This window comes from Nyctereutes procyonoides, unplaced genomic scaffold (genome assembly GCF_905146905.1).
Source record: "Nyctereutes procyonoides isolate TBG_1078 unplaced genomic scaffold, NYPRO_anot_genome, whole genome shotgun sequence".
NCBI classification, from domain to species: Eukaryota; Metazoa; Chordata; class Mammalia; order Carnivora; family Canidae; genus Nyctereutes; species Nyctereutes procyonoides.
In genome coordinates this window covers 16,259,533-16,271,010 of record NW_026575145.1, presented here as the reverse complement: position 1 = coordinate 16,271,010, position 11,478 = coordinate 16,259,533, and the positions used below count along the sequence as shown (strand labels likewise).

Below are 11,478 nucleotides of genomic sequence, written 5' to 3'. Positions count from 1 at the left end.
CTCTTCTTATAAGGGCACTAATCCCATTCACAAGGGCCCAACCCTTATGACTTAATTATTTCCCAAAGGCTCTACTACCTAATACAATTATATAGAGAGTTGGGATTTCAACATATGGATTTGGGGCAGGGGAATACACTCAGCCTATAACACTATAAAAATCATTTTTAACAATATTATTAATGTAGATTGACTGCAAGTCTATAAATGTCTATATACTTCAGCCTTCATTATATTACACATTCAGTTGTTGCTTGTGCTTTCAAATTTTAAAAAACCATTGCTCAAGTTCTCATTTCTCTTTGAGTATCCATGAGGGCTGCCAAATATCTGGTTAACCTTAACCCAAACCCCAATGCCATGGGCTGAAAGAGTCAAAGGCCTTCCATGTCTCTCTAGATATTCCTGTAATTTAATCCCTCTGATTTCATATCCCTTTGTCTGCCCTCATTGCCCTCTCCAACCCATGTGCATTCAGAGCCCAGCTCCTACACTGGGTGCATGTGGTAAAACACACTATATAAAATTTACTATATTGGAATGTACCATCAATTGGCACTATTCACAATGGTGTACAACTGTCATCACTATCTGGTTCTAGTTTTCATCACCCCAGACAGAGACCTCATAACCATGAAGCACTTGCTCTGCAACCACTACTATACTTTCTGTCTCTATGGATTTGGCTCTCCTGGATATTTCAAGGAAGTGAAATGATATACTATGTGGCCTTCTGTGTCTGGCCTCTTTCACTTAGCACAGTGTTTCCACAGTTCGTCCATGTTGGGGCATGTCTCAGTATTCCATTCCTTTCAATGGCTGAGTAATATTCCCCACCATATGGATATACCACATTCTATTCATGCGTTCATTCACCAATAGACCTATGGGTTATTTCCACCTTTTGGTTACCATGTACAGTGCTAGTATAAACATTCATTTGCCAGTTTTTTGTTTTCAATTCTTTCTTACATTAATTTTTGTTTCTTTTTAAGGCCACTCATTCCAAGTATGACAGGAAGCTGGTAGGTTTCCTAATGATGTGGGAGATGGTGAAGCAGTCAAGAGGAGTCACATTACAAAGTGAGCTGCCTTCCCTCATCTCTCTGGCTCCAGATCTGGGTCTCCTACAGGCGCCAGGGACAAACCTCCCCTCTTTTCACTCCTATTTGTTCTCTTCCCAGTGAGGTCCCTTGAGGTCTCTCTTTTTTTTTTTTTTTTTTGTAACCCAAGAAAATTTGTCAAGGAAATTCTTCTAAACAAAATAGCCTTCTTGCGGAAAGGAATTCTGCTAAATATAATTTTCTTCATCTTGTTACATAAGGACCTACACATAAGAAATAAGCTGATAAACCCTAGAAGCCAGAAAGCACATCTCATCATGGTTTCCATATGATGAGGGTAAAGACACTGAGCAGAGGTCATTTCTGCCCGTTAGGTAACCCATTAGTTAACTGGGTACTAATAGGCAATGGAACCGGGACCTAAATCAAGAAAAATATCTTTGTGGAATGTAACATAAATAGAAAGTAAAAGAGTAGGAAGCTCTCAAACAAATCAAAACATATGTATCACTCTTTTCCCTACAGAACACCAAGAGGTAAGTCAAGATCACCAGAAAATCTAGAATCTGGCTAAAATCAAAATGCAAGAGTTAGCTTGACACAGCCAGTGGAAACATTCCAACAATTGAACATAGAACAACAAGTCAATCTCAACAGTGGCTGTACTAGCAAGAAAGAAAACAGAACAATTTTTCTGTTGAGTTACAAAATATTTGCTGATGCCTACTATACCAGATGCTGTATGCAGCTCTAGGGGAGTCACACTCAGCCCATCCCTCAAAGGATTCCCATTGAGGAGAGAGGGAGAGAGCCATCTAGACAAACAATTTTAAGGTTATAGGCCACTAGACTGAAAAGACATTAATGAAAAATGTAGACAAGTATAGGGATGATAGCAGAACAGGCACATTGCACCACACAAGAGAACTATTGATTATACATAAGCCTTTTTAACTTCATCTCTTCCAGCTCTTCTGTTGCAGTCCTATTTCAAGCCCTCATGACTCTCATTTCATCTCCTGAATGTATTTGCTAATGGCTCTTTCAGACTCCTCAGCTCTCCTCCCTGCAGTCTGCCCTCCACTCTCACCTCGCTTACTCACACAAAATTTAAATCTGATAATAATGACCATTCATTGACCATTTTCTAGCATCAGGAATTGTTCACCATTTTACATTACTTCATTCAATCCTTCCTTTACAAATGAGGAAACTGAATGACAGAGTTGATAATTTGCTCAAGATCACTGAGCTAGTGAAATTAATAAGCTAAGTGGTACAGCTGAGATTCAAAACCGTTGTGTCTGAACTCTTTTGCTTAACTATTGCCATATATTGCCTCCTTTAGCAGCCAAAATTCTTGATATGTAAACTGATTTAAACAGAGAAGGGTTTTATTTTTAAAAATATTAAGCATAGTCCTAATTCTACTTAAGATGTAGAAAATGACAAGATACCCTAACAATATGAAAACTGAATGATTTAGAATATAAAATTTTTCCTTTCGTTGAGATAATCAGATCACAAAATTCTCATAAAAGCTGCAGGTAGAGAACATACATTGAAAAAAGCCCTCCAGGATCCAGGGCAACTTACTACACATAGGTCATAGCAACTTACTACCAGAAGAATTTTAAGTCTGTGGGACATCACAGGTAAACATACAAACAACAAAACTGAAGCCCATCCACACTGCTGATTAGACTAACTCAACTCTCCACAGTAAGGGACTGATAGAATAAAACATGTACCTATTTCTGGTTTATCTCATTCTCTACTGCGCTATCCACAGTGTCCAGCATCCAGTGAAAAATTACAGGGCAGCCCAGGTGGCTCAGTGGTTTAGCACCGCCTTCAGCCCAGGACCTGGTTCTGGAGACCCGGAATCAAATCCCACATTGGGCTCCCTGCATGGAGCTTATTTCTCCCTCTGCCTGTGTCTCTGCCTGTCTCTCTCTCTGTATCTGTCATGAATAAATAAATTTTTAAAAATTACAAAACATAGTCATACCTCAGATACTATAGGTTCAGTTCCAGACCACTGCTAAAAAGGGAATATCCCAATGAAGTGAGTCAAATGAGTTTTTTGGTTTCCTAGTGTGTATAAAAGGTATGGTTACACTATATTATAGTCTACTAAGTGTGCAATAGCATTATGTCTAAAAAATACCTTCATAAAAAAAACCATTGCTAAAAAACTTTATTGCTAAAAAATGCACCTTTTCACTGGTGAAGGCTCTTGCCTCAATATTAATGGTTGTGATGGATCAGAGTGATGATTGCTGAGGTTGGGATGGCTGTGGCAATTTCTTAAAATAAAACAATGAAGTTTGTGAGTTTCCTTCCACAAGTGATTCTCTATAGCATGAGATGCTATTTCATAACATTTTATCCACTGTAGAACTCCTTTCAAAATTGGAATCAATCCCCTCAAATTCTGCTACTTATTTATCAACCAAATTTGTATAATATCCTAAATCTTTTGTTGTCATTTCAGGAGTCTTCACAACATCTTCACTAGGAGTAGATTTCTATCTCAAGAAACTACTTTATTTGCTCATCCATAAGAAGCAACTTCTCATCTGTTCAAGTTTTATCATGAGATTGCAACAATGCAATGATATCTTCAAGCTCTGTTTCTAATTCTAGCTCTCTTGCTATTTCCACCACATTTGCAGGTACTTCCTCCAGTAAAGTCTTAAACCCCTCAACATCATCTGTGAGGGTTGAAATTAACTCCTTCCAAACTCCTTTAAATGTTAATATTTTGACTTCTTCCCATGAATTATGAATGTTCTTCATGGCATCTAAAATAGCAAATCCTTTTTAAAAGGTTTGCAAATTCAGTTTTCCCAGATGCAGCAGAGGAATCACTGTCTATGGCAGCTATCACCTTACAAAATATATCTCTTAAATAATAAGACCTGAAAGTCAAAATTACTCCTTGATTAATGGGCTACATAATGCATGTATTAGCAAGCATGAAAACAACATTCATCTCATTCTACATCTCCATCAGAGCTCTTGGGTCACCTGAAGCATTGTTGATGAGAAGCAGTATTTAGAAAGAGTTGGATTTGTTTATTTGTTTGTTTTTGAGCAGTAGGTCTCAACAGTAGATTTAGAATACCCAGTAAACCATGTTGTAAACAAAGTGTTACCATCCAGGCTTTGTTGTTCCATTTATAGAGCACAGGTAATATAGAGTTAGCATAATTCTTAAGAGCCCTAGGATTTTTGGAATGATAAATGAAACTGGCTTCAACTTAAAATCACTAGCTGCATTACCCTATAATAAGACAGTCAGCCTATTCTTTAAAGCTTATTTGAAGAAATAATAGCTGAAACTTTCCCTAGCCTGGAGACATCCAGGTTCAGTCATCACAGAGAGTTCCTAACAAGGTGAACCCAAGGAAGCCCACACGTGACATATAATAGTTAAAATGTCAAAAATTAAAGATAAAGAGAGAATTTTTAAAGCAGCAAAGAGAAGTGATTAGTTGCACATAGGAGAAACCCTATAAGGCTGTCAGCTGATTTTTCAGCAAAAACTTTGCATGGCAGGAGGGAGTAGTATGAAAATATCCAAAGTGCTGAAAGGGAGAAAAAAAAAAACCTATAACCAGGGATACTCTAACTGGCAAAGTTATAATTCAGAATTGAAGGAGAGAAAAACAGTGTCACAGATGACCAAGTTTATCCCCACTACCCTGATCTTACAAGAAATGTTAAAGAAAATTCTTTAAGTGGAAAATAAAGGTAATAATTAGAAGTAAGAAAATAATGAAAGGAAAGGAGATTCACAGAATAAAAAGCTGTAGGATAGGCAACATTATACATCAAACAGGGAGGCAAGGAGTAAAAATGAGGTTCTTTGAAAATGTGTTCAACTTAGACCATCAACTTAACATAGACTGCCATATACTCAGGATGTTATATGTGAACCTCATGGTAACCACAAACCAGAAACCTATAGTAGATACACAATAAACAATTAGAAAGCAAGCACACTACTATAGAAAGTCATCAATTACAAGGAAAGAAAGCAAGAGAAAAAGAAACAAAGAAGAACTACAAAAGCCAATAGAAGATAATTAACACAATGGCAACAAATACTTACCAATTATTACTTTAAATGTAAATGGTCTAAATGTTCCTTTTGAAAGACTAACAAGAGACAAAGTATACTAAATAATAAGGGATCAATCAAACAAGAAAATTTAACAATTATAAATATTTATGCACCCTACATTGGAGCACCTAAGTATATGAAGAAAATCTTAACTAACATAAAAAGAGAAATCGACAATAATACGGGTGGACTTGAGCAGGTGGACTTCCCAGGTGGACTTAATAAATACATATAGAACATTCCATCCAACAACAACAACAACAGGACATTCATTCTTTTGAGGTGCACATGGAACATTCTTAAGGATAGATTACATGTTAGGCCACAAAACAAGTCTCAATGAATTTAAAAAGATGAAAATCATATCAAGCATCTTTTCCAACCACAATGGAATGAAACTAGAAATCAATTACAAAAAAAAAAAAAACTGGAAAAACACAAATACGTGGAAGCTAAGGCACACACTACTAAACAGCCAATGGGTCAATGAAAAAAATTTAAAGGATATCAAAAAATACACGGAGAATTATGAAAATGAAAACAAAATAGTCCAAAATCTTTAAGATGCAGTGAAAGTCACACTAAGACATTAAGAGCAACACAGGCCTACCTAAAAAAAAACAGGAAAAATCTCAAACAATCTAATCTTACACCTAAGGGAACTACAGAAAGGACAAACAAAGCCCAAGGTTAGTAGAAGAAAGGAAGTAATACAGATCAGAAGGAAAATAAATGAAATAGAGACTTAAAAAAATAGAAAAGATCAATGAAACCAAGAGCTGTTTTTTTGAAAAAATTAAACAAAATTGATAAACCCTTAGCCAGAGTCATCAAAAAAAAAAAAAAACAAAACAAAACAAAATAGAGAAGACCCAAATAAATAAAATCAGAAATGAAGAAGTACAACCAACACCACAGAAATATAAAGGATTATAATACTACAAAAAAATATATGCCAAATAATTAGACAACCTAAAAGAAATGGATAAATTCCTAAGAACATATAATCTTCCAGAACTAAATCAGGAAGAAATGGAAAATCTAAACATGTCAATTAGTAGTAATGAAATTGAATCAGTAATGAAAAGCTCCAAGGGGCATCTGGCTGGTCCAATCTGAAGAGCACGAAACGCGTGATCTCAGGGCCATTAGGTCAAGTTCCATGTTGGGTGTAGAGATTACATACTTATACACATACATACAGACATACACACACAAAATTTTTAAAAAACAACAACTCCTAAACAAAAGTCCAGGACCAGATAGATTCACAGGAGAATTATACCAAGTATTCAAAATAGTTAATAGCTATTCTCCTCAAACTATTCCAAAAAGGAGAAGAGTAAGGAATGCTTCCAAATATGTTCTACGAGTCCCACATTATCCTGATATCCTGATATCCAAAACCAGACAGACACGACAAACAAAGCAAACTATGGGCCAATATCCCTGATGAACATAGATGTAAGAATCCTCAACAAAATATTAGCGAATTAAATTCAACAATACATTAAAAGGATCAATGGGGTGCCTGGGTAGCTCAGTCAGTTAAGAATCTTACTCTTGATCTCAGTTCAGGACTTGATTGCAGGGTCATGAGTTCAAGCCCTGCATTGGGCTCCATACCCAGCATGAAGCCTACTTTAAAAAAAAAAAGGATAATTCACCATAATTAAGTGAGATTTATTCCAGGAATGTAAGAATTGTTCAATATGCACAAATAAATCAAGGTGACATATATTAACAAAACGAAAGATAAAAATCGTATGATCATCTCAATAGATGTGGAAAAGCATTCAACAAAATTCAATATCTTTGTGATTAAAACTCTCCACAATGTGAGAAACTTAAGGGCCACATAGAAAAATTATATAGCTAACATCAGGTTCAATGGTGAAAAATTGAGAGCTTTTCTTCCAAAATCAGAAAGACAAGGATCTCCACTCTTGCCACTTTTGTTCAACATAGTACTGAAAGTCCTAGCTACAGCAATCAGACAAGATATAAAAGGCATCCAAATTGGTATGGAAGAAGTAAAACTGTCACTATTTGCAGATACCATGATGCTATAGAGAGAAAACTCTAAAGAGTCTACCAAAAAGCTATTAGAACTGATAAATAAATTTAGTTTCAGGCTGCAAAATTGATGCACAGAAATCTGTTGTGTTCTACACACTAAAAACAAAGCAGCAAAAAGAGATTAAGAAAATAATCCCATTTACAACTGCATCAAAAAGAATAAAATACCTAGGAATAAACTTAACCCAGGGGGCCAAAGATCTGTACTCTGAAAACTACAAAACAGTGATGAGAGAAACTGATGACGCAAACACATGGAAAGATATTCTGTGTTCATGGACTAGAAGAACAAATATTGTTAAAATGTAGGGCCATTTTACTGCCCAAAGCAATGTACAGATTCAGTGCAAACCCTTTCAAAACACCAACAGCATTTTTCACAGAACTAGAACAAATAATATTAAAATTACAGGGAACCACAAAAGCTAAAGCAATCTTGAAAAAGATTTTAAGATATACTACAAAATTATAATAAAGCAATACGGTACAGGGATAAAAACAAAACAGATCAGTGGAACGGAATAGAGAACTCAGAGAACTGAGGGCTAGAGAACCCACACTTGTATCATCATTTAACAATGGCAAATAAAGCAAGAATATACAATGCAGAAAAGACAGCCTTTGTAACAAATGATGCTGGGAAAACTGGACAGCCACATGAAAAAGAATGAAACTGGATCACTTTCTTACACTATACACAAAAATAAACTCAAAACAATAATGAAAGACCCAAAAATGAAACCTGAAGCCATAAACTCCTAGAAACTACAGGCAGTAATTTCTTGGACATTGGCTTTTGCAACATATTTATGGATCTGTCTTCTCAGGCCAGGGACACTACACCAAATTAAAAAAAAAGTTCACTCAACAAAGAAAACTATCAACAAAATGAAAAAGTAATCTACTGAATGGAGAACATATTTGCAAATGATATATCCATTAAGGGGTTAATATCCAAAATATATGAAGAACTTCTACAACTCAACACCAAGAAACCCCAAATAATCCAATTAAAAAATGGGCAGAGGATCTTAATAGACATTTTCCCAAAGACATACAGATGGCAATCAGATACATAAATTGCATTTCCCTGATGATTACCAAGGAGCATATAAACATCACAATGAGAAAGCACTTCACACCTGTCACAATGGCTAGTACTGAAAAGGTAAATCACAAATGTTGGTGAGGATATGGAAAAAAAGGAACATCTGTGCACTGTTGGTAGGGATGGAAACTGGCACAACTACTCTAGTAAACAGTACAGGGTTTCCTCAAAAAATTAAAAATAGAAATGCCATATGATCTAGTAATTCCACTACTGTGTATTTATCAAAAAAAAAATGAAAACTAATTTAACAAGAACAACAGATGGAGAATTTCAGCAGATTGATGAAAATTTTAAGTCAAATGAAAACTCTAGAAATAAAAACATATCAGATATGAAATATTCCTTTAATGGGTTTATCAGCATACTCAACAAAGAAGAGAAAAGATTTAGTGAATCTGAAAATAGGTAAATAGGTAAATAGAAATTATCCAAACTGAGGCACAAAGAGAAAAAAAGAGAGGGAAAAACACATTCAAGATCTTGTGAAATCATTACAAAAGAGGAAAAGATAAAAATTTTTCATTGAATCAGTAAAATTTTTCATTTTTCAAAATTCATGAACCACAAAACCAAGAAGCTCAGAGAACTCCAAACAGAATTAAACACACACACACATATACACACACACACACACATCAAACTGCTGGAAATCAATATTCAAGAGAAAAACTAGACAGCAATCAGGGAATTAAGAAATAATGACCTTATATAATAAAGAAGAAAGATAGCAAACTTTCTCAGAAAAAAATTCTAAACCTGAAGAAAACATAAGTGACAATGTCTTACAGTGCATAAACCACAACAACAACAAAAAAGTCCACTCGGAATTTTTATGCCCAGAAAAATATCTTCCAAAAATAATGATTAAATAAAAATTTTTTAGACAAAGAGAATGCATTATCAGCTCTTGTGCATTATGAATGTTAAAGGGTAATTGTTCTGGCAGAGAGATTGAAACTAGATTGCAATTTGGATTCATACAAAGGATTGAAGAGTCCTAAAGATGGCAAAAAGTGGAGATAGATTTTTTTTTATTTTTGTTTAGGATTTTTGAAACATTATTAGTTGTCTAAAGCATAAGTAGTAACTATGCATTGTGAGGTTAATAATATACAGAGAGGCAAAAAGTAAATCAATAGCACAAAGGATAGAACAGAAGAAATGAAACTATACTATTAGAAGATAAATTATTTGGTTGAGGTCTGTCCCAATGGGGCTTTTTCTATAGATCTACATTGTTGGAAACACCTCATAGTTTCCTTTATTCACAGAACTGTGTGTTAGATCCTTCTGAAAGAACTACAAGATATATCTGCTAAAACTCTGTGAAAGACCTAATAGAAACATTTTAAAATCTTAGATATTGGCATATCCCAACAATCTGTATAGTTCTAGAGTGTAATAGTTTAGGGGTGAAAGTGATTTGAACTCATTCACATTGAGGATATTTGAAATTGAGAACCAGCCAGATCCATCTACTAACCCTAAACATGGCCCTGAAGTAAATAAACTGAATCTCAAAGATTACAGAACTGATAGTGACAACTGTGGACTAAATAAAGTTCTTTTTAAAAGAGCTATTTTAAAGATTATAATTCTGACTTTGGAGGAACTACAGTAATTGGCAGTGGAAGGAATCACATGTAAAATCCCTTAAATAAAAAAAAATCCTTAAATAAAAATTTGTTGACTTTGGAGTACCTGGGTGGCTTAAGATATTCTCTCTCTCTCTCTCTCTCTCTCTCTCTCTCTCTCTCTCTCTCTTTCTCTCTCCCTCCCTCCCCCACACACACTAAAATAAATCTTTGAAAAACTTATTCACTTGGTTAAATGTGAAAAGTTAAAGATGTTTATTGTGAATCCAAAGCAAACACTTAAAGAAAAATACAAGATTACATGTAACTAATAAGCCAATAATAGAGACAGTTGGAATTATTTAAAATACCCAACTAATTTGAAAGAACATAGGAAAACAGAATGAAAGCAGAGATAGGATAAGTAGAAAACAACTAGCAAGATGGAGATATAAATCCAACCATAGCAATGATTATATAAAATATAAATAATCTAACACAATTAAAAGGTAGAGATTGTCAGATTGAAAGAAAAAACCATCCACAAGGATGTCACTTTATTTTTTTTTAAGATTTTATTTATTGATTCATGAGAGACACAGAGAGAGAGGCAAAAACATAGGCAGAGGGAGAAGCAGGCTCCTCAGAGGGAGCCCCATCTGGGACTCTATCCCCAGACCCAGGACCAAGCCCCGAGCCGAAGGCAGACAGACTCTCAACCACTGAGATACCCAGGCATCCCAAGGTGTCACTTTAAACATAAAGATACAAAAATTAAAAAATAAAAAAATAAACATAAAGATACAGATATATTAAAAATAAAAGAATGGGAAAATATTTACTTTACTATGTGAACACTAGTCAAAAATAAGTTAGATTATATTAATGTCAAACAAAGATAACTTCAGAATATTTCCAAAGGTAAAGAGAAGCACTTATCTATGGATAAAGGTGCCAATTCATCAAGAAGACCTAATAGTCCTAAATACCTTTGCACGTAATAGAGCAAGTTATGTAACGGACAACTGATAGGACTAAAAGGAAAAAACAGACAAACACACAACTATATATGGAGACTTCAATGTTCTTTTAGTATTTGATAGAACAAATACCCGCCCCCAAAAAATCAGCAATAATACAGTTGACTTGAGCAGCACCTTCAGCTAACTTGACCTAATTGATATTAATAGAATACTCCACCCAGAAGTAGAATAAGCATTTTTTTTCAAGTGAGCATCAAACATTCATCTAGATAGACAATATAGTGGGCCATAAAACAAATATTAACAAATTTAAAAGGACTGAAACCATACAAAGTAGGTTGTCTGAACAGACTGGAACTAAACAAGAAATCAGTAACACAAAGATTTTCAGAAGGTCCCCAAAGATTTGGAAACTAAACAATCCACTCCTAGATAACCCTTGAGCCAAAGGAGAAATGGCAAGAGAAATTAGTACATATTTTGCATGGAATGAAAATACAACATATCAAAATGTGTTGAATGCAGCTAAAGCAGT

At 34.8% G+C, this 11,478-nt stretch overlaps 1 non-coding gene across 1 annotated transcript; it reads left to right on the top strand.

Moving 5' to 3' along the window:
• Positions 1-9,580: 9,580 nt before the first annotated feature.
• On the top strand, positions 9,581-9,698 carry LOC129499604 (small nucleolar RNA SNORA18). Its single transcript, XR_008662424.1, has one exon. It is a non-coding gene; the product is annotated as a small nucleolar RNA SNORA18 (small nucleolar RNA).
• The last annotated feature ends 1,780 nt before the right edge of the window (positions 9,699-11,478 follow it).